This window comes from Chlorocebus sabaeus, chromosome 25 (assembly GCF_047675955.1).
Source record: "Chlorocebus sabaeus isolate Y175 chromosome 25, mChlSab1.0.hap1, whole genome shotgun sequence".
Taxonomy (NCBI): domain Eukaryota; kingdom Metazoa; phylum Chordata; class Mammalia; order Primates; family Cercopithecidae; genus Chlorocebus; species Chlorocebus sabaeus.
The window spans coordinates 54,118,412-54,143,415 of record NC_132928.1 but is presented as its reverse complement, the minus strand read 5'-3'; the positions used below and the strand labels follow the sequence as shown (position 1 = coordinate 54,143,415).

General features: G+C 43.9%; 1 protein-coding gene across 1 annotated transcript in view; it reads right to left on the bottom strand.

Moving 5' to 3' along the window:
* TNR (tenascin R) overlaps nt 1-25,004 on the bottom strand; it is a 425,309-nt gene that overhangs the window by 287,221 nt on the left and 113,084 nt on the right. The gene's annotated exons all lie outside the window — the stretch shown is intronic.

Below are 25,004 nucleotides of genomic sequence, written 5' to 3'. Positions count from 1 at the left end.
TATTAAACAAAACTTTGAAAGCCTAAGATATAAGGCAAAAGGTTGGATTTTACTAATTGAAAATTAAGGATTTATGGACCGTGTAGATAAAACTGAAAGATGATATTGGGAAAAAATAGTTGTAATGTCTGAAACTGACAAGGGATTGAAATATAGGATGTTCAAGGAGCTTCTGTAAATCAACAACAAAAAAGCAGCTACACTTAACACGAAAAAAATGGGCAAAGGACAAGAATAGATTAAGAGAAAATCAAACCCCAAAGCCTTGTAAGTTTAAGAAGAGATGTTCAAATTTATTGGTAATCAGACATGTGCAAAGTAAAATAGTAAGACATCAATTTTAACCTGTGGGAGTGTCAAAAATTAGAAAGCTGGATGCTGCCAGGTAGGGATATGGACTACAGAAACCCCCAGGCCTGCAGGCTGGAGTGCAGCCTTCAGTCAACTTGAGTGTACGCAAGCAGGAACCTAGAAATTCTGCTCCTGGGCAAATATCCCAAGAAACTGTCCTCTACAGGCCCATAAGAGGCACATAAGGGGCTACTCCTCATAGCACTGTTTGTTGAGAAGTGTGGTAGTGGTTCTCTGAGTGTCTGTCCTTGGGGAATGGATAAGTCAGGCATGGCATGTGCACATCATGGAGCACTTTGCAGCAGAAAGAAGCTAAATACTGAATGCACGAATACTGACACAGATGGAGCTTTCAAACATAGTGTGAAGTAGGGAAAGAAGGAAGTTGAATGACATCTGTAACCCAGTTTGACTTATATAAATATTAAACACAAATCAATAATCAATACTTTGCAAGAATGTATGCATACATACATCAAGCACGTTAGAATGCTTGCCTATCGGCGTAAGAGCATGGGAACAGGACTGAAGATAAACAGCAATAAACAAAAAAAAGAAAAAATATTGAGGATGGGGTCCATGCTTTCTCTCAGTCTTCAGTGGCTGCTGAGGTTAAAGTGATTTGGGAGATTGACCTTTCTGGCAGTCTTTGTTGCAGAGACTAGAGGGTTTTATAAAATGGTAGCTGGACATAGTAGTGGTGTCATCTGAGGTGATATCCAAGGTGTCATCCTTAGGGGGTATCTTGCAGATGCCCCTGCACTCTTGGACTTGGTTTTGGCTTTGCAGGGGTAGAGACAAGCTGTCATTGGCCATGAGACCCTGGGGACCCACCTGTGCTGTGATGCATGTGAGACAGAGGTAGATGTCAGAAGGCCAACTGACAAGTTACAATAATAAGTAATTGTCATACAGCCAGAGCACTAAAAGCTGCCTGATTAGTGCATTCTCTTCTTGTAGTCAAACTACATAGGAAGCCAAATCATAATCAGGAGGACGAGAACACAGACGAAGCAAAAGATTTAGATGATCTTATAAAAAGCCACTCAACTGAGACATTTTGAGGATTGTCCCAAGACACGAATACTCTGCTAATAATGGGAACGTGATATTGGGATTATATACATGTTGGAATTTTGGCACATAAAAAATATCTAATTAAATACAGCTAATTAGAAAGAAAGGATGAAGATTGGAACCTAAACAATTTTGAGCATAAGCAGAAACCTGATTCAAGACAGATAATATAACCAACCACTTCAGGGAAAATATATCTCAGAACGAATCTTCTCTGGTCTCTGTAGACTGTAAGGAATAAATGAATAAATGCAAGAAAGCCTTCTCACATGTGGGAATGTTGAGTTTTACCTAAGACCCATGATCCTGGAAAACAAAGAAGGTTAAGAAATAACCCCCCTCCTTTTGTTCCGGGAAATGGCTTACTACGAAGAACCACCGTTACCCTGTGACTTAGCTAAGACTCACAGATGCCCCTTTGTTTACCCATGGCAAGGCCAGACTCAGACTCTCCAAATTCCCATGCATTGCCTCATAAAGGATTAGCTAGACAGCTCTTCATTCCTGGTCAATTGAAACAAAAATGCTTGTTAATCAAACTTTGGTTAAGCTTCTCTTCTGCTCCCAGATATCTGAACTTTGGTGAGCATACAACTCCCCTTTAACAGATCCTCCTGAGAAGCAGCTGGCCTCAGGTCAAACACTCCGATCTATTAGCCCACCACGGCAGACTTTCACCCCATCTCCCCACACCTGGTTCTTTCTAGCCTTGTTTACTCCTCCTTATAAAGGAAAGCGATTTTTGCCTGTGTCTTGAGATGCTTGCAGATCTTATGGTCACTGCAGTCCCACTATTGCAATAGCTCCTTTTACCCCTTGCAATCATCCTTTCTAACAAAACCTCGCCTTACTAAGTCCAGAAATGTTATTTGATTTGATGCACATCATAGACCATGCCCTCTAACTTCTCTGACACCTCTGGAGGAGATGCCACCACTGCAGTAAGAGAGAGGCGGACAGAAAGAATACATTCTGTAGTGCCCACTATGCATTCATGCCACAGTAGAGTTTTTTCTTAATGTAAATAATATTATATGGCTTGATCACTGAGCCAGCTTGGTGTGCCCTGTTGGTAGGGAAACCTAACCTGTCCTGATGCTCTTGCCTATCTTCTACTTTAAAGGTTACCTCTTGATGTTTCTGTGAAAAATTCTTTCCTCCCCCTTGCCCTTTGCTTGGTTCTTCACTGATGTATATTCTTTAGAAACCTTAAAAAGTTGCAAGCTAATTTAACCCGTTCCTTCATTTGGGAAGAAAGTCACAAAGCTTTTCATCACTGGAGGCTTGTGTTCATCTGGGAATGGCTCTTCATTTTGTCACATTAGGGAAATGATGTCTACCCAGGTCCCTTCTCTATGTACAGTTTTTTATTACCACTTATCCTGGTCTCCATTTCCTTCATTTCTACTCTTTTTATAAAGAGATGGGGTCTTGCTCTGTTGCCCAGCCTGGAGTGCAGTGGTATAATCATGGCTCACTACAGTCTCAGACTACCAGACTCAAGCAACCCTCCTGCCTCCCACATAGCTGGGACTACAGGCACTCACCACCGTGCCTGGCTAAGTTTTTAAAATTTTTTAAAGAGATGGGGTATTGCTATGTTGCCCAGACTGTCCTACAACTCCTGGCCTCAAGCAATCCACCTTCCTTGGCTTCCCAAAGTGCTGGGATTACAGGCATGAGCCACGATGCCTGGACATTTCTGCTCTTTCTTGATCTCCATCTCTTTCTTTCCCCTCATCTTGACCCACTGAGAAATTAATTAATGTGTTCACTAACTAAACAAGTGCCTATGGAACACTGACTATATATCCAGGGTTATTCTAGGCACTGTAAACTCACAGATGCATAGTCTCTACCACCAAGAAGCTCTCTGAAAGAGAAGGTCTTTGCCCACAATCTGAATTTCCTCTGCAACAAGAGGAATTCCTATAAGACTCACCAGATATGCAAAGACAAGGGGCTGCCTTTGCAAGAAAGAGACTCAGATCTTTCAAGACTCTGCTCTTTCAAGAGCAGAGGAAACAGACCTATAAAGTAATATAGCACGACACGATTAATCCTGTAATGGAGACATAAAAGAAAAATAAAGTGCGGTAGACCAAATGTAAATCAATGGGTGGAAAAACAAAGAACAGACAAGTAACAATTGAAAATGTTTCATTTTTTTAATCAAATACTCAATCTCCTTCTAGGCTGGTTAGATGATACGTGGCTTAGAGTTCACAGACTGGAAAATAAGGATTTTAATCTTTTAGGTACCTGCCAGAGTCCTTCCTAGGAAGAAGTTTGATAAACCCTGTCTTGATTTTGGAGAAGCAGCCCACAGATTGAGTTTTTGGGGGAGCACTGGCCTGGATTCCCTAACCCTTGCCTTTCCAGTCACTCAGAGCACCTCCTCTGTTAATCTCAGAGGTTACAGAGATGTGAGTGGGCCCTATCCTATCCCTAGGTTTCTCCTACACTGGCTGGGGCTAAAAGGTGTTCCAGCAAAGGTAGCCCTCAAAGCTCTCAATGACCCATGTGGTTTCACTGGGAAGATCTGAGTCTGTCTTGCAAAGGCAGCCCCTTGTCTTTGCATATCTGGTGAATCTTATAGGAATTCCTCTTGTTGCAGAGGAAATTCAGGTTGTGGGCAAAGACCTTCTCTTTCAGAAATGCCCTGCAGGGACAGGCATCAGTCAATGGGTCAGGCCTCTGTTCTGTTATTCAAAGGCTGGGCCCACAGGCAGTGCTAAACACTGGGATTTTTCATCCCCCTGAGAACTTGATAGATTCTTATTTCCATTACCCAAACCCCCCACTTTTCTTCACATGCAAAATAATGCAGCAGTTTTACAAATGAAATAAGGACCTTCTAACCTTGACAAATGTATCCTTAATGTTTCTGTGATGTCTTTAAAATCCCAAACCACTTATGAGATGAGAGGAAGGCTGGGAAAGAGAAGAAAATCATACTGTGGGAATATAAACTCCTCCAAGTTTTCTGAAGATATGTTGACTTTCTTTAATTTTCTTTTTCCATTAGTGAACTTGATTCCAATAATTTACTCAAACAAATATTCAAATGCTTTTCATGTGTCTGGCATTGTGCTAGGTGCTGGGGTAGGAACACAGCCCCCCATTCCCTCAAGGTATCTACAGTTAAGAGGGAATGAAGGTGTATGGTTTCAACACAGTACCTGGTACCTTGAAAGACCTTAAAAAATGTTTGATAAATGAATGGATGAATCATTACCTTGTGACTACAGGTTTTTGGTCCAGATCCCTAATGCTGGATGTTTAAGACAGTTAGAAAGCAGTGAAAGGTTGCCAGGAGAGACTTTGCAGGGTCTCCTCTGGGTATTCTGTAAGCAGAGTTATCTTTCTAGAAGGGTGCTACAGGGCAAGGACATAATCTCTCTAAATTCCTGTGATTCTCTCTAGGCCTCTGAGTCTCTCTAGCTACATCTTATTTTGCTGGCCAGGACCCAAGTCCTTGCCACAGTGCATTCCTGATTCTAATGGTAAAGGCCCCTTATCCAAATCTGGGGTATTTTGTGAGCCAGTCAACATCACATTGGTAGCTTTAAATTGGCCATGTTGGGAGCATTTACACCTTGAGAATTGGCAAATCCTACAAGTTAGCACCCGTATCCCCCTCCACCCACACCCCATCCCACCCCAGAGCCAGGGTATCAGTATTCCCTGCCTGGTTCCTCTGGCCTGCAGCTAATCTCACTGGCATGATTGGAGCCTGCCCCCTGTAGCCTGGCTGCTCCTCCTGCCCTCTGATCCCGAGGACCTGTTGCTCTGCCCTGTTCCTTGCCTTGTTGCTGTGGGTGTGTTATTATTACCACCTACTGAACAGATGGTCTTCTGACCTCCACTTTGGCCAGTGGAGGCCAGAATTCTCTTGTCCTATCAAGTTACTGCCCTCTCCCTTCTTCAGGAAAACATTGTCAGCAAAGCCAAGGGAGCCTGCATCAGAACTTGGCCTCCTGCATATCCAGTCTACATCAAATCTTTATTAAATGCCTCTTATAAGATGAACATGATGCTGTCTGTGCTCAAGGAGTGTCACAATTTAAATCCCATCACCTCAGTCAGAGAGATTTTATGGTATTCTGAGAAAGGATGTGCTCTGGAGAAAAATGAACCCAGTCAAATCCTAGCCCAGCCATTTACTAGTTGTGTGGTCCTAGGCAAGTTACTTAACCTTTCTAAGCCTCTGTTTCTTCATCTATAAATTAAGGGCAATAGTATTTACCTTGCGTGGCTACTATTATTATCAGAGATGATATGCATAGTAGATGTTCAGTAAGTTTTAGCTATTACATATTGCTTATGTGTTCATATTTAATTTTTCTTATTAAAGAACTGAGTGCATGCCATCAAAATCCTATTGTTGTCAATTTGAATATGGTAGGAAGAGAGAGAGAGGTGTGGGGAAAAGATTATGCTACCCATGTATGGTGGGAAGCAAGGTGGAGAGGGCAGCAAGGCTGAGCTGATATTGACACGTGGGCTTTCAGCAAGCCAGACACCCTAGATCAAGAGGGAGAGGGTTTTCTTTCCTTTCCTCACCCACCTGTGTCCTCTCTGTTATTGAACCAAACTGAAATCTGCCCACCTGGCTTGGGAGGTATGCCCAGCAGACCCTTAAGAGGAGTCCCTGCTCTGTCTCACCTCTTACCACCTTCTTGGCAGAACATCTGACTTTTTCCACCTTCTACGCATCTTTTTATGACTGTTTTCCTTGATTATTTCATCCCTCCTTTCTGGGAACTTATCGTCATCATCTCAAATTGTTAAAAGGAAGCCTGACTCTTTACAGCATACACTACGGATATGCACTTCAGGCGGGAAGCTGGGCAGTTCCCTCGGTGACTTTAGTGTCCCCCAGGCTTCCCCTGCCATGTCCCTCTCCAAACACTCTCCAAACAAGCTGTACTTACAGCTTCTTGGAAGGAGTATTTTGTAACCAGGGGCTCCTTGGGGTAACTCTGGTCTCATCCTGACCTGCATGAGCACACACAGAGACTTCTCAGCACTCAGATTCTTCCAACAGTGGGTGTCATAAAGGGGACAATGAAGTAATGAGCAAAAATACTGAGGAAGAAAGAGCCGTGGAACTCCCTTTCTCTAGCCCACAGCCTGGAGGGCTGCTATGCAGCCATCTGGACTCATGGGGATCCCCCCACCTGAGTAGAGCTGGTGAAATAGCTCTCTTCCTGAGGGAGGAAGGAAGAAAGGCAGGGAAATGGTTCAGTTACATTAGTGGAGACAAATCGGGGGTGGCAATAAAGGCTAAGAGGGCTGCTAAAAGAATTATAAACTTTTCATCTTTGGATGTGGCTGGTGTGGTCAGAGCCTGAAGACAGTACAACCAAATTCTATTTTTAACCTGTATGTGTGTCCCAGCTGAAGGGCAGGGAGGATTCTTGGACCTTCTTTTCTCCTTAAAGTTTGCTCTATGAGCTTTTCCAAAAAGGAATGTTGAGCACCAAGCCTGGACTTCAGTCTGGGCAGGTGATTAAACAGTAACTGCTCCTTTTTCAGAAACTGGATTTTAAACATGTGTTGAGAGAGGAGGGTTCAGGCTTAGTCTGCAGGCCTGGAGATGCTTTGGTGATTTTAGGACCCCATGTCCTGCCCCTTACACAGGCAGGGATCCCACGCCTGGAGGAGTGGGGGTCTGAGGTCCACACCAAGGCCCCACCCTGTGGCTCCAAGGTCACAGAGCCTATGCGTCTCCTTACGGTGTAAACTCAGATGAGTGTGAGCTCTAATCCTGTTTGTGACTCACTTTGGCCAGTCTCCTGACCTCCCAGGACTTCAAGATCCTCCTGTTTCAGGAATTAGAGTATAGAGAGGAGCATGGAGATTAAGAGGAGCCTTCCAATCGTGGCATATTTGGTGGTACTGAATGGAGACAAGAAACAAAACTGGAGCTCTAAACACCCTTATTTACAGTCTGCATCACAAACATAGCATGCACCTTTCAGTTAGGCTTCTAAAGCATCCCACATCCACATATATTTAGGTTTTACTTTGCATAGTAGTTGAGAATCTCACTGAAGTCTGTGCTCAAAGGATATTTAATGACGTTCCATGCTCAATGCTAGGAGTTTCAAAAGCAATACTGTAATATAGGCATATATTAAATGTGTTTCCCTGAAGTACATACCTAAAATAGCTAGATTAAGGTAATTTTAAAAAATAACTGAGAGAATGGCATGTGGATAGGCTCTGCTCTTTCTACATGGGACAAAGCATCTACCAGGAGATGTGCCAGGGGCCAAATAGGCTTCCAGGTCAGCTACGTTTCCCCATGTGACCCTAAAGGGCATTTCTAGATTCCAAGGGTTCTGTTCAGAAGTATTCTCTGGGGGATGCATTTTATCTGACCTCTTTGCCCTTCACCCTGTTCACGGCCCTGTGTTCATGACCAAAGCCTCCCCTCTATAGCCCTCAGTGCCTGGCCCTGCCTGGGAGGTCCCCCACCTGCCTTGGCATGCACGCATTACAGCCCTCAGGAGATGTCACACATCTCCTCGAGAAAGTGACACCGTCTCCTAGCCCTCTGCAGGCACCTACACCTCCTGGCAGCTGGCAGGTGATGCTTGGTGTGCTTTGGGATCCACGCATGTGAAAGTGACCAACTCTCTGAAGCAGAACTTTGAAGGCTTGGGGGTCTGGTATAGCCTGGTTTCCCCCTGCTGCAGGATGGGGGCAGAGGAAACAAAACCTCTTCTCTGGAAATCAGACAGGTGGTGTTCAGAGCTGAGGGGATCATGGGGCTCAGCAAAGAGGCAAGGAGGTCTGTGCTCCTTGGTAGTCCCCGCTGCCGTTCTCCCACTCTCTGGGCATTGGCATGTAGATATTTCAGGAAGCAAGTTTCATGTATCTGGTATGAGGAGCATAGGAAAGAAGATAGGGTTGAGAACTGGGAAAACTGTGCTCTAGCGTTCCCAGCTACTCCCTGTGTGACTTTTGCTGCCAACCCCGTGTGACTGACTGCATGCAGCTTTGCCACCAACTCCCTGTGTGGCTGTAGGAGAGGCACTAAATCTCAGTTTCTTGGACTGTGAAATGAGAGGTTGAAAAAGATAACCCCAAAGATGCCTTCCAGCTTCAATCATCTATAATTCTGGTATTCTTTTTGGTGCCAGCCATTAACAAATACGTGGAGTTGGCAATGTCTACTCTTTCCACCACTCCCAAAATAAATTCGTTCCTCCCTCCCTGCTTCCTCCTTCCATCAGCCCTTTTTTCTCCTCTTCCTTCTCTTAAGGAGTAACTGAGCCCCTTCCACAAGCCAATTGTGAGGATTCAGTGGCATGGCTAGAGTCCCTGTCCACAACCATGCTTGCTGCCATATTTGCTTTGAGTTTTCTGATACTGGAACACCTTTACTGATCATTACACAAAAACATCTCTTCCTCAGAATCTTCCTATATCCTCTCCCCATGGAGATTTACCCTTTTAGATGTTGGTCCCTTGCACTGAAGACCTGATCCTTAATCAGACGTGAGTGTCTGGGTGCCTCTATGTACCCGCCTTCCCAGACACAGCTTGCATTTCAACTACCGCTGTCTGCACCCGGCGGTCCAGGAGCTAAGGTTGGCACTGGTTCCAGTCAGCAGGGTAGACACGATTTGGTGACCGTGTGGTCCCTCTGCCCTATGTCCCATTACCTTCCATAGTGGGATTCTTGCATCGGGATGGCCTAAAGCCTTCTATTCATAGTGTGGTGTGAGACCAGTCACATCAGCATTTACCGGGCAGCTTCTAAGAAAGCAGAACCTAAGGTCCCATTCCAGACCTGCTGAATTGAAATCTAAGATCCTCGGTGATTTGTTTGTGCATTAAAGTCTGAGAAGTACTCGCTGAAACCTTTGAAATATTAATAATAACAGTTTCACATTCTTTCGCTATCAAAGGATATTCCTTACCCTGGGAAAAATAGTAATAGTTAATAACTACACAACATCTTTATTATTATTATTTCACCGAGGTTTCACACAAATATGATCTTTTACAAAATCTTTATCTTTTCAAAGTAGTTTTTATTTTACCCATTTTAGATCAGGAGAATGATACTCAGAAAGGTTTAGTTCTTGACCAAGATCGGTAAATAAAAGAGCAAGAACATGAACTCAAGACTCTGGACTTCAAACTTGACTTCCTGCATCACTCCTAGGTAGAGGTACCTACTTTTCCCCTAAAATCTATTTTGTTACTTAATTGGGATGGTCATTCAAGCTCAACCAACATTCCTTGTGATAACTACAGTATTGGGGCAGGCACCCTGCGCTCACCCAATTTATATATTTTCATTCCTTCTCTTAAGCTGAGTAAATTGTATAGAAATAGATCTGGACCCTGTTTGTAAATGTTTATTGCCCACTAATCAGAAGTAAGTTGCAATTAGACTGAAGTTAGAAAGTAATGGCATAGTAGTTACCATGTGATTAAGGAGTAATGGCATGTGATTATATCTCTGGCCCTGAGGTTTAAAGTGATATCATTAGAGCTCACCTCCTATTCAGAGAAACCTTGAAAACAAATGTAGCATCAATGCAGACACTACAAATCAACCTGGCAGGGCTGGTTATTTTTCCCCTCTCCCCTTTAATTTTACTACAGTTCCTGGACTCAACTGAATGCATATTGGCAGCCGCTTAGCTGCTTTTGTTCCATGCCATTAAACTGCAGTTCTGTTTCATATGGGGAGTCTCTGTCCCAACTGGCTAAGAGGAAACCATTTGTTCCCTCTGCCCACCCTGCTGGTAGACACTCTCCTTAGCCCTAGGAGTAAGGTACTGCTTTGCTCAGGAGAACCGTACAGAAAGCCATAGGGCCGTTGCTTACAGCAGGGAGTGGAACCCCCAACCTGGTTGGCCTGAATATGCCAGTTTTATAATTTGCGGAGGAACCCACATCCTGCTTGTCACCTCCAGGAACACACTATCTGGAAAGAGGGTTAACCTGGGTGCTGGGACTATCGGAGGCTCTACTTTAGGCAATGCCATTGATCAAACACTGCCCTTGCCTTCTGCCCAGGAACACCCAGCACACAGGTTGTGATTCACTTGAGAAGACTGAGGATTTGGTTGGCCACTAACCTAATGTGCCTATTTGGTTTTCCATCTGGCTGTTCATTAGGGCACAGCTGTGCCTCCCTGGCCTCATTGCCTAGGTGGGTGAAGGGCTGGCAGGGCAACTTCTGCAACTAGAGAGCAAATGGCCTCCATGGAAAGAGATCTTGCTGCTCCTGGGGTGCTAGGAGGGTCTCCATTAGTGACTGAGTGCCTGTTCTCTCCAGTCTCCTCCTATATCACGGTCTACTTCTCCACATCCCTCCTAGGCCATCTCAAGTTCCCCAGCTTGCTAATGGAAGAAGACAGTTCCATTAGAATGCTGGGCAACCATGGGAGCAATGAACCATGAGAGCATTGTCCATTGTTGTCCAAAGGACCAAAAGGAACATCTAGTATTTATAGAGCCCTTTACCAGCTTACAACACATAAAACTTCATGTAGAATCTCAGTCTAGGATGGCCTCCCAGGACAGTGGCCCAGAGCAGGAGGTACATTATGGAACCACTTCAATGCAGAACGATTCCAGTTTCAGGAGACCAGAAAAGTTATGCAGATAACCCACCTGACGTATTGAGTAGAACAAAGATAAGCAGGCTAATTAGTCTATCAAGTGCCAACCTGGCTGGGAAGAAAACAAGCATCCTCTACAGCTCACTTTGGACCTGAAAAAAGTGTAAACCAATACCAGCCTTGGATGTATAGAATTAGAACACAAGTCTTGGGAAATTATTCAATCCAAACCCACCATCTTACAGATGAGGTAATAGAGTTCCAGAGATGTTGTGACACTTGTTCCCAAGACCCAGTACTAGCTACGGCAGAGCCAGGAAAAGTACCCAGGTCATGATGCTCAGGAAATTTGTAGTAATCAGACATTTTTCTGCTCTTCCCCAGAGGAAAAAAGCATAATACATAAAGCCAATCACCACTAAAACAGTGCAAACACAGAGGTTGTGTGTTGGAATGAAAACAAGAACTTCAGAATAAGAAAGCATTTGCTCCAACTTATTTTTACCCAAGTGGCATGGCCTCTTGTGTAAATCACTGAAACTTACCCATCTATAAAATGGGATTAATAAAACCTACCTCACCAATTAAATGGAAGGTAAAGTTCTGTGTAATTGTTATAATGCGTAATTTCACATAGATGGAGTCATCTCTGCTAATAAATCTCCATCTGGCTCTTCCTTGAGCAAGGAAGTCCAAGAAGTGATTTCAGGGGCCCAGAGGTAAATTCTGGCACAGAACTCTTTCTCCCTGGTTTTTAAGAGAGTAATAGGCAGGATAGACAAAGTGCTTAGTGAGCTCAGAGCAATGAGTGTGCACTTTCATCTGGACGGATTGCTCTCAGTTTTATCACCAACTCCACAGTTACTGAGCTTCTGCTGGGTATAAGCTGAGCTCAGAAGACTGATAGAATTGGAACAGGTGGAGAGAACCAAGTAGAGGAAACATAATACCCAGGCTGGAGTATTGGTATGAAAATTTGGCCCAATAACCTCAACCGCCTTTCCCTTAACCTGGCTTTTATCGGAGCTGTTAACAATGAGACGAAGAAACTAGTCCAAGTTCTGGAGGCTTTCCATCCCTTCACCCACCTCCAGCAGAGCTGCTAACAAGCAGAACACAGCCCAAAGGCTGGCAGCAGGAGGCAGAGAGAAAAGAAGCAGAGGGGCTGAGCTAGTCAAGCCTGTACAATTGGACAGAGCAGTGGCGAGTAGGTGGTTCAAAGACTGAGGACCCAGGATGCGCTCCTGAATTTAGTCACACCAGTCATGCTGTGCACTGGGCTGGCCTCTGGTGTCCAGAACTGCAGCAGTCACAGCTGCAGAGCCCCTCACCAGGGTGAGCAGGTGTGTGGGATGCTCTTTCATGGAAGCTCAATCTCAAATGAGTTTGTGTGAGTAGAAAAGAGAGAGAGAGAGAGAGAGAAGCTCTTCTAAATTCCAACTTGCTTTATAAGCTCAGTTGTTCTGTTTAGTCTCATACTTACCTGCCAGGTGGGCTGGCCCCTGACCCACAGGCATAGTTTCCAGAGTGCTGAGAGCACTCTGAATGCCTCCATTGCCGTGTCCTGTTAATTCTAAACGTGAAATGCTATTACAACCCACCCCTCTTCCCTTTGCCGTAGCTCTTGCCTTGATTCGGGATGGCATTGCCATCGTCCTTGACTGTTAACTGCAGGATGGTGGAGACCTCTTCTTTCTAGCTGACCGGTCTGTTCTGGCAAATGGCAGGTACTCAACGTGTATTGTGACCAACTGATGGACATGATGTACTGTAATAGGACCCCTGCTCATCTCACTGTCTACATCTGTCTGTGCTCTAGCCTGAATTCTGCTGCCAGACTAATCTTCCTGATCAAAATCTTCTAATGCCTCCTCACTGCTTGCTGAATCAAGTCCAAATCCTTACCTTGAATTCCTCACTTCTCATGACCTGGTGCCATCTGACCCTCCTTGTTTCTCTTCATGGATCTGACACCCCCACCACACTCAGTTACTCACTGCCCCAAACTCACCCCTGAGGTGCATTTCAGGATGCTTTCTTCCTCTGGCCATTATCCTCACTGCCAGATATATCTATCTAAATTACACTCCACTCTCCTGTGCCTTCAACTTCCTAATGTATTAAATGGGTTCATAGTAGTACCTACCTCATAGGGTTGGTACAAAGAGTAATACCCTACCTCATAGGGTTGTATAAAGCGTTGACACAGTTTCACAGCTAGTACATGCTTGATAAGCTGCTTTCAATATTATTAGCTACCTACCCTTCAATGTCCAGCTCAAATTTCACTTCTTCACTTGGAACTTTCCTGCTCCTCTCTCCTTGCTCTCTGCCCTTATATCCCATCCATTTTATACCTTCTCTAAGCACTTAGAAACTATCATCATTCAATGTGCTTTGAGTTACGGCTGTCCTACCTTTCCTACTAGATTATAAGTACTATAGAGGCAAGGATTTGTATTATACAAAGGTTAAGCCTATGGCCCTAGATTGAGCCTACCCTGGTTCACATCTCAGCTCCACAGTTTCCTGGCTGAAACACTTTTGCAAGTTATTTAATCTCTGCAGGTTTGGCTTCCTTCTCCGTGAAAGAGGGCTAATAACGTTATTCACTCTGTGAGGATGTTAAGAGCATTGAGTGAGATAATCCATGTAAAGCACTAAGCAGACTGCTTTGTACATAATATATGTTGGGTAAATGTTAGGTATTATTGTTATACATTTCTGTATCTTACATACCAAATGTAGAACTTTGAACACTAAATAAATATTTGGGAAATAAATGAGTCTTGGAGACTCTGAATCTGGAAGGAGCACTGTAGCAGAAAAGCCTTACACACCCTCATTTCCTATTGAATCCCCCACTGATACTTCTCTGCAGCAGTGAATCAGGTGTTTGCAGGTACATGGCAGAACTGGGGCACCAGACACCCATGGCACTCATGCCAGTCTTGAAGAACTACCTCAACAGGAGCAGGTGACCTGGTCCCTCCTTCTTTTTCTGGCCACATTGCTTTTCATTCCTCATCACTGTGGGACACCCACACTAACCTCCATCTAACCAGGCTTTCTTCCCCAGGCATTTGTATATACTGTTTCCTTTCCCCGGAACAGCCTCTAGCCCAATATCCACGTGCCACTCACACCCTGTGCTTTGCCAACTCCTACGCATATTTAAGGCCCCAGTATGGGCATCTCCTCCTCTGGGAAGCTTTCCCAGAACCCTCTAGACTGCTTTAGGTGCCTGTGTTGGTTTCTTAAGATTGTAACAAAGCACAACAACTGTGTGTCTTAAAACAACAGAACTTTGTCATCTGGTAGTTATGGAAGCTAAAATTCCAAAATCAAGGTATTAGTAGGGCTATGATCCCTCTGAAACCTGTAGGGAGAAAAAAATTTTTCTTGCCTCTTCCTCCTGGAAGATTTCTGGTGATTTGCGGGCACTCTCCAGCATGCCTTAGCTTAAAAGTCCATCTCTGTCCTCGTATTTACATGGGGTTGTCCCTGGTGCCTCTGTTTCCCCATGGCTGTTTTATAAGGACACCAGCCATACTGGATTAAGAACCCACCCTACTCCAGTCTGACCCCATCCTAATTACATCTGCAAAGATCCTATTTCCAAATAAGGTTACATTCTGAGGTACTGAGGGTTAAGATTTCAACATATATTTTTTGGAAGACAAATTCAACGTGTAACAGTGCTCTTCCACTTGTCCCTCATGGGATCCGAAAGTACTATTGGCTTACCTTTCTAAAGGATCAATTGACCTAAATTGACCTGGTTGATCATAAACTCTGTGTGTACAAAGACATCATCAGTCAAATTCACCACTATTGTGTGTGTGCATACATATGTTGGGTAAATAGCAGGTATTACTATTATACATTTCTCTCTATACCTACACAGTATAATATATATCTAGTACCTGATACAGTCTTTGGATAACAAATACAAGACTCTCAGAAAACAGTTTATTACCCAAAATGTAGCGTCCTAGTTGTTCCTAATGCTGTGAATCAGCCCTTTGGCTCTGGGCATCCCAATTTAGTGGAGGTGCAGGAGGTGATGTTTGCTCACAGGACTATTGCCTGCAAACAAGAGGTAGCAGGGAGGAAACCAGCAGAGGATTAGAGTGAGCTAATTTTCCCACATGTATGATGATAAAATGCTAGGGGAAGAATTGACATAGGGGTCTTCTGGTCCTATTCCCCCATACTACAGAGGAGCCTGAAGCCACTGAAGTGCTCCGGGGCCCACACTGGTTACAGGAGAAGCCAAGACTTGGGCCCAGGTCTCTTGACACAAGTTAAGGGGCTCTTTCCTCTATGCTATCCTGGTTTTCTGACTCTTATTTTTTCTAAGAATGCCCCGATGTTTTATTTCCATCTATATAAAAATGCTAGCATGGTGATGAGAGCCACTCAACAAGATTAGGAAGAGTGGGCACACACCCACCTGGAGTAATCTGGTCCCCAGGCCTTCCTGGTGCATAGAATTCCACCATCAGAGATTCATTCATAGAAAACCTTCCCTCTCCACTAATTGCTCCTCCTCCCCTAGCTTACATGGTATCACCTCTTAATATATCTTGTGGTACATCCAAGCTCATCAGTCATCCTCTTATTGAGAGTCATTCCCCTTATTGAGAATAAGATTACACAATTCTTTCCTGGAAATAGATGAGACAGAGTGTGTACTAGATTGATCATGTCCCTGTCCCCTGCCCCCCAATTCATGTTATTCCTGGAGCTTCAGAATGTGACCTTATTTGGAAAAAGGGTCTTTGCAGATATATGAGCTAGTTAGGTCATACTGAAGTACAGTGGGCCCATAATTCAATATGACTGGTATCTTTATAAGAAAAGGAGACAAGACACAGATACAGAGACATACAAGGGAAGAACTCCATGTAACGACAGCGACAGAGATTGAGGGAAGCAGAGGTTTCAAAAGCAAGCCAAGAAATGCTAAGGAGTGTCTGCAAACCACTGGAAGTTGGGACGAAGTGAAGAGAGTCCCACTACAGGTTTCAAAGAATCTTGGCCCTGCTGACACCTTAATTTTGAGCTTCTAGCCTCCAGAACTGTCAGATAATATAATTTCTGTTGTTTTAAGCTGCTCAGTTTATGGCACTTCATTATTGTAGCCATGGGAAACTCATACAGACAGCCTAAGGTAATGGTGGGCTCCTGGGATAGGGAATGGACAGCCACCAAGAGGCAGATGGAACAACGTGCAGAGAAGATAGAGTTCCAAAGACAATCATATTCTATTTCACCATGGGGTCACTACAGGATGGGCCCCCTTCTTCAGTACTAAGGGAAGACCAGCCTTCAGCCGAGCACCTCCTGCCTCCAGATTTCCCACTTGCCCCGTTTTCTGGGGAGCTGTTAGATGAGGAAGCTGAAAGGCACCTCTAGGGCCTCATCCTAAGCTTGGCCAGAAGTACCAGTGCTCCAACACTAAGGAGCTAGCATCCATTACAGCTTAAGAACTCTAGGGAAGAAGGGACCTCTACTTACCTGAAAAAGCTCCCAAGAGCCTTGAATAGCCACAAATTTGGCTTCTACGATTCCCAGGTCAGCTCTAATCATCCTTTCTGATGTATTTTTCCTTTCTTTTCAAATAACCCTCAACCATGAAAAACAACAGTGTGATTTTTCTGCCTATTCTGTCTGTAAAATATCCCATCGTAAATGCAGAGAAACAGAATATCATGAATGCAAAGACTGTAGCAGAACTAGATGTTGGGCCCTGTCAAAGCAAATATGTAATGGCTGGTAAAGGGGGACACGGGGGTGGCATTGACTCTCTGGCACTAGCTTGCACTGGGTCTGCTAGCAGTATCTGGGGAGATGTGCTTTCTTGGCCCGTAGGCTGCCACTGCTTCTTGCAAAAGCTCTAGTGTAGCAGAATTCCCAGAGGCCTGAGCACCAGACTGGCTCAGCCAGGCCTGTGTGCTCAATAGTTGCTGTAGGAAGTAAGGGTGACTCTGAACAGAGCCTCCCCATGGGATTCACAATCCTGTTCTCAATAGAGAATGTTTCTGCTGCTGTTAAAGGGCTCCCCACTACTTCCAGCCTTCGCCTGCAAGAGCAGGCACTGCGGAAGTTGATTGCAATGGCAGCATCAGAACAGCTGGGACTGAGACTGCTCCACTTTCTGCAGAGGGCCTGATTTCATGGTCAGCAAGGGTCTCCGAGCCTTCTAGCCCATCCCCCTCTACCCCCAGCCATCTGCACATCTCCCCACAGGCTGAAATGATATCAAACCAAACAAGGACAAGATGCTCCTGGATATGGCTTGGCTCTCACCCCACCCAAATCTCAACCTGAATTGTATCTCCCAGAATTCCCAAGTGTTGTGGGAGGGACCCGGGGTGGGGGAGGTAATTGAATCATGGGGGCCTGTCTTTCCTGTGCTTTTCTCATGATAGTGAATAAGTTTCATGAGGTCTGATGGGCTTATCAGGGGTTTCTGCTTTTGCTTCTTCCTCATTCTCTTGCCACTGCCATGTAAGAAGTGCCTTTCACCCTTCGCCATGATTCTGAGACCTTCCCCAGTCATGGGGAACTGTAAGTCCAATTAAACCTCTTCCTTTTGTATATTGCCCAGTCTCAGATATGTCTTTATCAGCAGCGTGAAAATGGACTAATACACTCCTGTTGGTCTTCCCTCCCTTCTACCATTCCCCAATCCAGAAGTAGGTTTTGATAACTATGATCATGCAAAGGTCATCAAAATCTCACCCAAGCAAGTCATGATGGTGAAGTAACTGCTTTCAGAACCATTCCACCTACCTCCAGCACTCTTTCTGCTGCTCCATCAGTGCTGAGCTGCTATCCTCTCTCTTCTGCCTTTTGGGTGGGCTCTTGCATTTCAGAGCTACCTTCTCAGGTTTCCCTAACCTTAACACTCTTTTGCTCTAAAAGAATCCCTCCCTGTCCCCAGTTCTCATCAAAAACCATTCCTCATGGCAGCCTTCAATTAGTAATCGAGAAGAAAGCAACTGAGAGAGAAATTGAAATGAACTGTATATGTTTTCTAATGAGCTTTGTGTATTTATACATATGTCTTATTTACATATGTGTCTTAAAATACTAGTTACCTATTGTGGTAGATTTAATGCTGGGCCCCAGAAGATATGTCTATGTTTTAACCCTCAGAACTTGAGGATGTGACCTTGTTTAGAAAAGGGTCTTTGCAGATGTAATAAATTAAGGATCTTGAGGTGAAATCATGCAGGATTATTCAGGTGAAGCCTAAATCCAATGACAAGTGATAAAAGGCAGAAGAGAAGAAAGCCACAGAGGTGAAGGCCATGACAGAAGTAAAGATTGGAGTGATGTCACCACAAGCCGAGGAACGCCTGGAGCCCCCAGAAGCTGGAAGCACAAGAAAACATTTTTCCCCTAGATCCTTCAGAGGAACCTAAACCCTGTTATCACCTTGATTTTGGACTTCCGGCCTCCAGAAGTCCTCTGAGAACATAAAATTGTGTTGTTTTAAGTCACAAGGTAATTTGCTATGGCAGCCCCACCAAACTCACACACTTGTTAATCTAAACTAACAGTATTGCTGCCTCTTGGGTATAACCTGTGATTGACATGGCAAGAAGACAAAGCAGAATCTCATGAAAGAAAAAGTCCTGGATTGAGAGTAAATGCCCTGTGTTCAAACTTTGACTGTGTTTCTTACTAGTGAACAAGCTGGGATGAAAAACTCTAATCCTTAGCTTTCTCATTTATAAAACTTGCTCTGTCTGCCTGACAGCGTTGGTGTAAAAATCAAAACAGAACAGTGGATGGGGATGGGCCTTAGCTTTATAAATTTGCATATACTTGAAAAGGAGTTATTAGCTTCAGAAAGACTGAGTTCAAATTCTATTATTACATCAGTAACTAGTTATGTGATTTTGAACCACAATTTTCTCATCTGGTAAAAACGGCATAATGATACTCACCATATCAGAACATTGTAAAGATTAAATGAAATTATGAGTAGTTTGTACCAGGCTTAGAACTCGATAGGTCATCAATAAATTATAGCTCTAATTGTAATGATCATCATAATTGCCATCCCCCATCCATACCCACCTCACCTCCCAAATGAGTAAGATCAGTTCTATTTTCAAGTTAACCTAAGGCTCTCCTAACATTTTTATACATTCAGATGTGTTCTTTGGAAAGACAACTTTTCCTACTGGAGAGAGCTCAAGAGAGCTGTCTTGGAGGAAGCTGCAAATTTCTAAGAAGCCTTTGGCCTTTACCATAGTAGCCACTGAGAGTAATGAGAGGTCTGTAAAAGCCAAAGAAGCCAGCAGTCTCAGCTGCCCCAATCCACATGATAGTCAGAAGGAGCCAGGACCACTGGGAGAAACGCCTCCAAATTATAGCCAGTGGCTCTCAAACTGTGCTTCAGAATCTCGCAGAAGGCAGGTTAAAAGCTTATTTCCTTGGAAGCCATGGCAGAGATTCTGATTTAGTAATTCTGGGCAGGGAACTAAAAATACGCTCTTTACCAGAATTCCAGGTGATTCTGATGCTGTTGTCTGCAGACCACACTCTGAGAAATATTGCCATAAGGCAGCAAGGAAAATGTGTTTTCAGGGTTTATCTTTGTTCCCAGGGGAACAAGTCTGAGAGCTGTTATTTGGGGTGGAGGGAACCTCTCCTACAGATTCCTAGAGCCTTTTTAGGATCTCTGAAATCTGTGGCTTAGATAGTACTTTGCTTGAAGACCACTTAAAGGGACCTATGGGGAAGAAGTAAAGAGTGGCACCTTTTTTTGTGCCACTGTTAACATTTTAGTTCAAATGAGCTCATTGTGTGGGTTCCAGCTGAGAGCTGGAGAAACCCAGGGACACTGGGTTTGAAGCTTGCGGCAATACTGGGCAGCTGAGAAGCAGGGACACAGACAAAGGGAAGAGGAGCAGCAGAGAAAGAATGAAGAAGTGCTGGGGACAAACTTCCTCTATAGCACTTTGCAAGCTGGCCCAGTGCCAGCCTGGAGGGAGATGGAAAGAGAAGCCCATCCATCGTCTTCAATGGTGCCAATTCATTCCATTTGTCTATCAGATCCCTTTGGGCCTGCAGTGGGGCTCCTTGTGGCCATCAAGGTTAAGTCATGAAGGACACTTATCTATGGGACTCTGTAGAAAACAAAAGAAATCTCGTTTTCTCTCAAATTTAATTTTACCTTGTGCTCTGAGAGTGTGATCCTATCAGGGCTGGAGTGTAATAGCCCTATTGGAGAGGATCAGATTGGATTTTCTATAGCACCCGAGAGCTCCCATGAGGCAGGCACATCCTGCCTCAGCTGTCTGCGGTGAACTGGGCTTCTGAGAGCGTGGGAGATGATTCGCCTCCTCTCCAGCTCCAGCAACTGATCTTGTCATCTCTCTGCTTTAACATATGGCCAGAGGGACTGAGGCACTGAAAATGTCCTACAGATCCAGGCTAAGATGTTTCTATCACAGGATCCCAGGGGAAACCGGGTTGTTTTAAACTTTTCTAGCCACTGGGAGGAAATGATGCCAGGATCATAGCCTCATCCCAGACTTCCAAGAGTAGGCAGGAATGTCAGGCCAAGACAAGCAGCTCATGAACATAAAAAATGCAGAAATTTGGAGGGCAGGCCTGCAGAAACTGGAATGCAGTTAAACAGCCAATGTGTGGCATTGCTGAGAACAATTTTCTTTTCTGTATAGAGATGCGGGGGAGGGGGTGAGAAGTGGGGACAGGTGGGACTGGCCTCACTAAGCATCTGCAGTCACCAGGCAGGCCTCAGACCCTGAGAATCAGAGGGGTGGAGCTAGGACCTAGAAGGCTGCAAGGGGCTGCAGGAACCTGAGGGCTTGGTGCGGACTCAGAGTCAGTACTGAGAGATCAAAGCCAACATCATGGTCAAAGTGGAGATTTGGAAGCCAAGAATTTTACCAGTGGAAACAGGGTTAGAAGCAATTGCCAGATAATTGCTACAAAATAGCCTTGAGGTGTCTGAAACTCACTTTTTTTCTTGGATTGTCCTTAAAGAGCTAGAATGGGACAGACACAATCATTAGTAGGTAAATAAATGGAGATATGGACATAATACCCATAGAAAATAAAAGCGGTGATAGTTGAGGCACGGCTCCTCATTGTACACATAAGTGATTATCAGCCCTTGAGGCTGAACCTCAGACCCATGCTGAGTCCTGAGGAAGATTTCTGGTGTGTCCTCTGCCCAAGGTCATTTCCCAGGACACTCCCTGGAGCACACAGAGCTCTCTGTGGTCTGGGGACTTGCTTGCCACGGCTGCTGAAGTGCAGGCCCAAGTCTAAGAACAGGGCTTTGCAGGTGGAAGACGACAGGGGCTCCAAGTTCAAAAAATATCAAGAGCAATAGGTTACTTTGATGCTCTGGACTCCAAGAAGAGATCTGAAGGGTAGCAAGGTCCCATTCTGCTTTAGAGAGAAGAGCCTTTACTTCAGGCCTGCAGAAAAGAGGAACTCTTGTCTTATCCCTAGAAGCTACAGATAAGTAAAGTCTTTTAATAGAAACTTTCCTGAAATCGTGGTTCATTGAGAATGTGTCTATCGGTAGCAAATCATAAGTTAAAAACAATTACGTTGTTCAGTTATTTGATAATGATAACAGCAATCACAATTGATTAAGCAACCGCCATGTAGTAGGCATGGGGTTAGGCACTGTACATACTTCACTGCTGGTCTACAGCAATCTCCAAGGGTTCAGGGTATGACTCCACCCGTTCTCTCTCTCCTTTCCTCTCTTTCTCCCTTTCTTTCTCTTTTATCTTTAGCAAATAGAAGCGTTTGGCAGATGGGAAGGTTTTGGCCTCTGTTTCAAATATATTTCTTCAGGTGTTTAGGGGAATCCCTTTCCTACCACAGTATTTAGCTTCACTGTTAGGCATCCTTTTAATGAATAAAACACAACCTTTTGTAACTGTCAGGGCTATTTCACACTAAATTTACTTGTGCTCCTAAAACTACCTGAGAACCCAGCTGAGCTCTGCTTGCAAAACAAGGGAAGCCGGACAGCTTACAAAAAACAGGCTGAATTCTTGCCAAACAAGGAGAGCGTGGCAGGGCCCAGGCCCCTGCATGGTCTATCCAGACAGAGGTCATCCAGCTGCTCTGGAGAGAAAAGTAGGGGCAAGGAGATTCATGTAATTAATTTCTGCTTTATCTGATTCACAAAAAATAAAGAGACTGGTACTACCCAGGACTGGGAAGGATGTGGGTCAGCGGGTGTTCTCAAATTTCATCGGTGCAATCTTTGGGAAATAAGACCTGGAATGTCCTATGAAAACAAAAAAATGCACAAGTCTGATCAGCCACCCTTCACTGTGAGACTTTAATACAGAAATATATATGTGTGTATGCAGCTCTATAAACATACATACATATATGAAATACATATATAGGAATATTTCTTCTGGCTTTACTTGTTAAGATAAAAGAAAACTAGAAACAATTGAATTCCGATTATGCAAAGAATTGTCGAATACATTTTGATACATCCTTACAATGGAATGTTATATAGCTATTTAAAAATAAATTACGTCTACAGGTCTATAGCAAGCTTGTTCAATCCATGGCCCACGTGGCCCAGGACAGCTTTAAATGCAGTCCAACCCAAATTTGTAAACTTTCTTGAAACATTATGGGATTTTTTTTTTTGGTGACTTTTTTTAGTTCACCAGCTGTTATTAGTGTTAGTGTGTTTTATGTGTGGCCCAAGACAATTCTTCATCTTCCAACGTGGCCCAAGGAAGCCAAAAGATTGAACACCTGTGGTCTATATATTGGGAGTCAATTTGTAGGGTAATGTGTAGTGAAGGATTCCATTTGCCAAATCAGACAGAAAAATATATGCATGTGTATAAGTGTGTGTGTGAGTGTGAGGGTGTGCGTGTTTGTGTGATGTGTGTGTTGTGTATGTGTAAACATAAAGAAAGCCATGGAAATGATACACACACCAAACTGTAAACATTGGTTTTCTCAGTCAAGTGGAATTTGGGGGGACAGAAGGATGTTAGCTCTTTCTTTATGCATCTCTACACTGCTTTATATGTCATAAACAACATGTAATGTTTTTTGACTAAAAATGGAATTTTAAAATCATGTTTAAATGTATTTAGAAAAACCACAAAGCATCCATCATTGCTAACAATAGCAATTTTGACTAACTAGCACAATTGTTGCATTAGAGGAGATGCGTAGGAGGAAGTAAATACCATCAAAGTGCCCCAAGGGGCACTGGGAGAAGGAACCTTAGCTCTGTGGAAGATCTTAGCCTGGGCCTTCATGGCCCACGTCACCCAATCCCTTGCAGAGGGGGCCATTTAATGAGGATACTCATGCAGTTTCATTATCCACAGCGTTGCTCCATTTGGTAGAAATTTTGCAAACAAGAGAAGAGCAGCTTTGGCAAAAGTACTTGGCAAATCTGATTCTTATAGATGGTGTGAAGAGAGCCAGTTTCTCTCTGTTCCCAAGGCTCTCCCGTGCACCGTTCTCGAGAACAGAGGACTCTGTAGGGCATGGGTGTGGGATGAAAAAGTGGAACACCCAGGCTCTCATCTCACCACATGATGGTTGATGTCACCCTTGCTCCAACAAAAACTATCATTTCAACATCAGATTGTTTCATTTCACTTAGAAAATAGAGTCTATATGGGTAGACAAGGCTGAACAACAAAACTATCTGAGATTTGAAAATGCTGGTAACCATGAATTAAGGGTTGACATTTGGCTAGATCCTGCAGAGACCAAGTAATTCTGTATATTTGTGAAGCATCTAATAACTTACAATAAGCTTTGGTGTTAAAAACAAAATAACATTAATATCAACCTTCATTAAATGCCTATTTAGCACTGTGTGCCTTATCTCTTTCAACCCTGAGAATGGCCCTGCGAGGCATTTTATTGTGCCTATTTTCCAGATGAAAAAAAAAATGAGGTGGGAAAATGGTGACTGCTCTGAAACCCAGAGCATCTGGTGTCCATGACTCAAATCCAGAACCTCAGTATTAAACTGAGACTCTCTCACTGTACCACACTGCCTCCCCATATAAGGTCATGATGTCTCTTCCCCTAAAGGAACAAATAGTCTTTGGTGTACTTCTTGGCCATATACAGCTCTCTGTAGGGAAGAAACTTCCACCATTCCCCAAGCTCCTGTCTCCATACCTTGTGCACGCTGTCCCCTCTATCTGGAATACCCACCCCCTCTTCTCTGCTTTACAACTATTTACTACTCATCTCAAGACTTGGCTCAACTCCCCACACTGAGTTAGTGCTACACATACATCCAGGCCTGGTTCAAACCCACATCCATCCTCTTCAATCCACTGCATTTGCAATGATCATCTGTGGGGTCTTTGTATTATTTATACTTTAGTGTCTTTATGGATTTTCTCCTTGATTAGACTGTATGCATCTTGTAGGCCAAGACTTTGTCTTACGTCCTTTTTTTGTTTCCTCTGCCCTTAGCACACAGAACTGAGGCATGGCTGGCCTCCTTTGATAGCCTGTGTGTCAAATTAAAGGAAAGAAAAAATACACAAAGATCAGAGGGTTAGAGGAATGGTGGGGAAGAAGGAAAGAAATTATAGCAATGGGACAAGAGGTTTTGGTGACAAAGAAAACACATGTTTTGGACAATCCAGTTTGTGCTAAAATTAAAATAGAAATGGCTTTCAAGACAGCATATGTAATTACAATTAATTAAATATTCTGCTACCTAAATTATTTAATTACCAAAGCTCACAGCCTGAGTTGATTTAATCGCAAATGCCATAAAAATTAAGGAAATGGTGAATGGATGGCCTCTTAGTACATTCCATATTATAAATAGAACTTTTGGCCAGGAAAGGGAGGAGGAAGGCAGAGAGAAGAAGAGAGTGAAACAATGCTTGCTTATGCTCCAAGCCGCTGACACCTTTGTCTCAGAATGGGAGAGGTGGGGAGAGG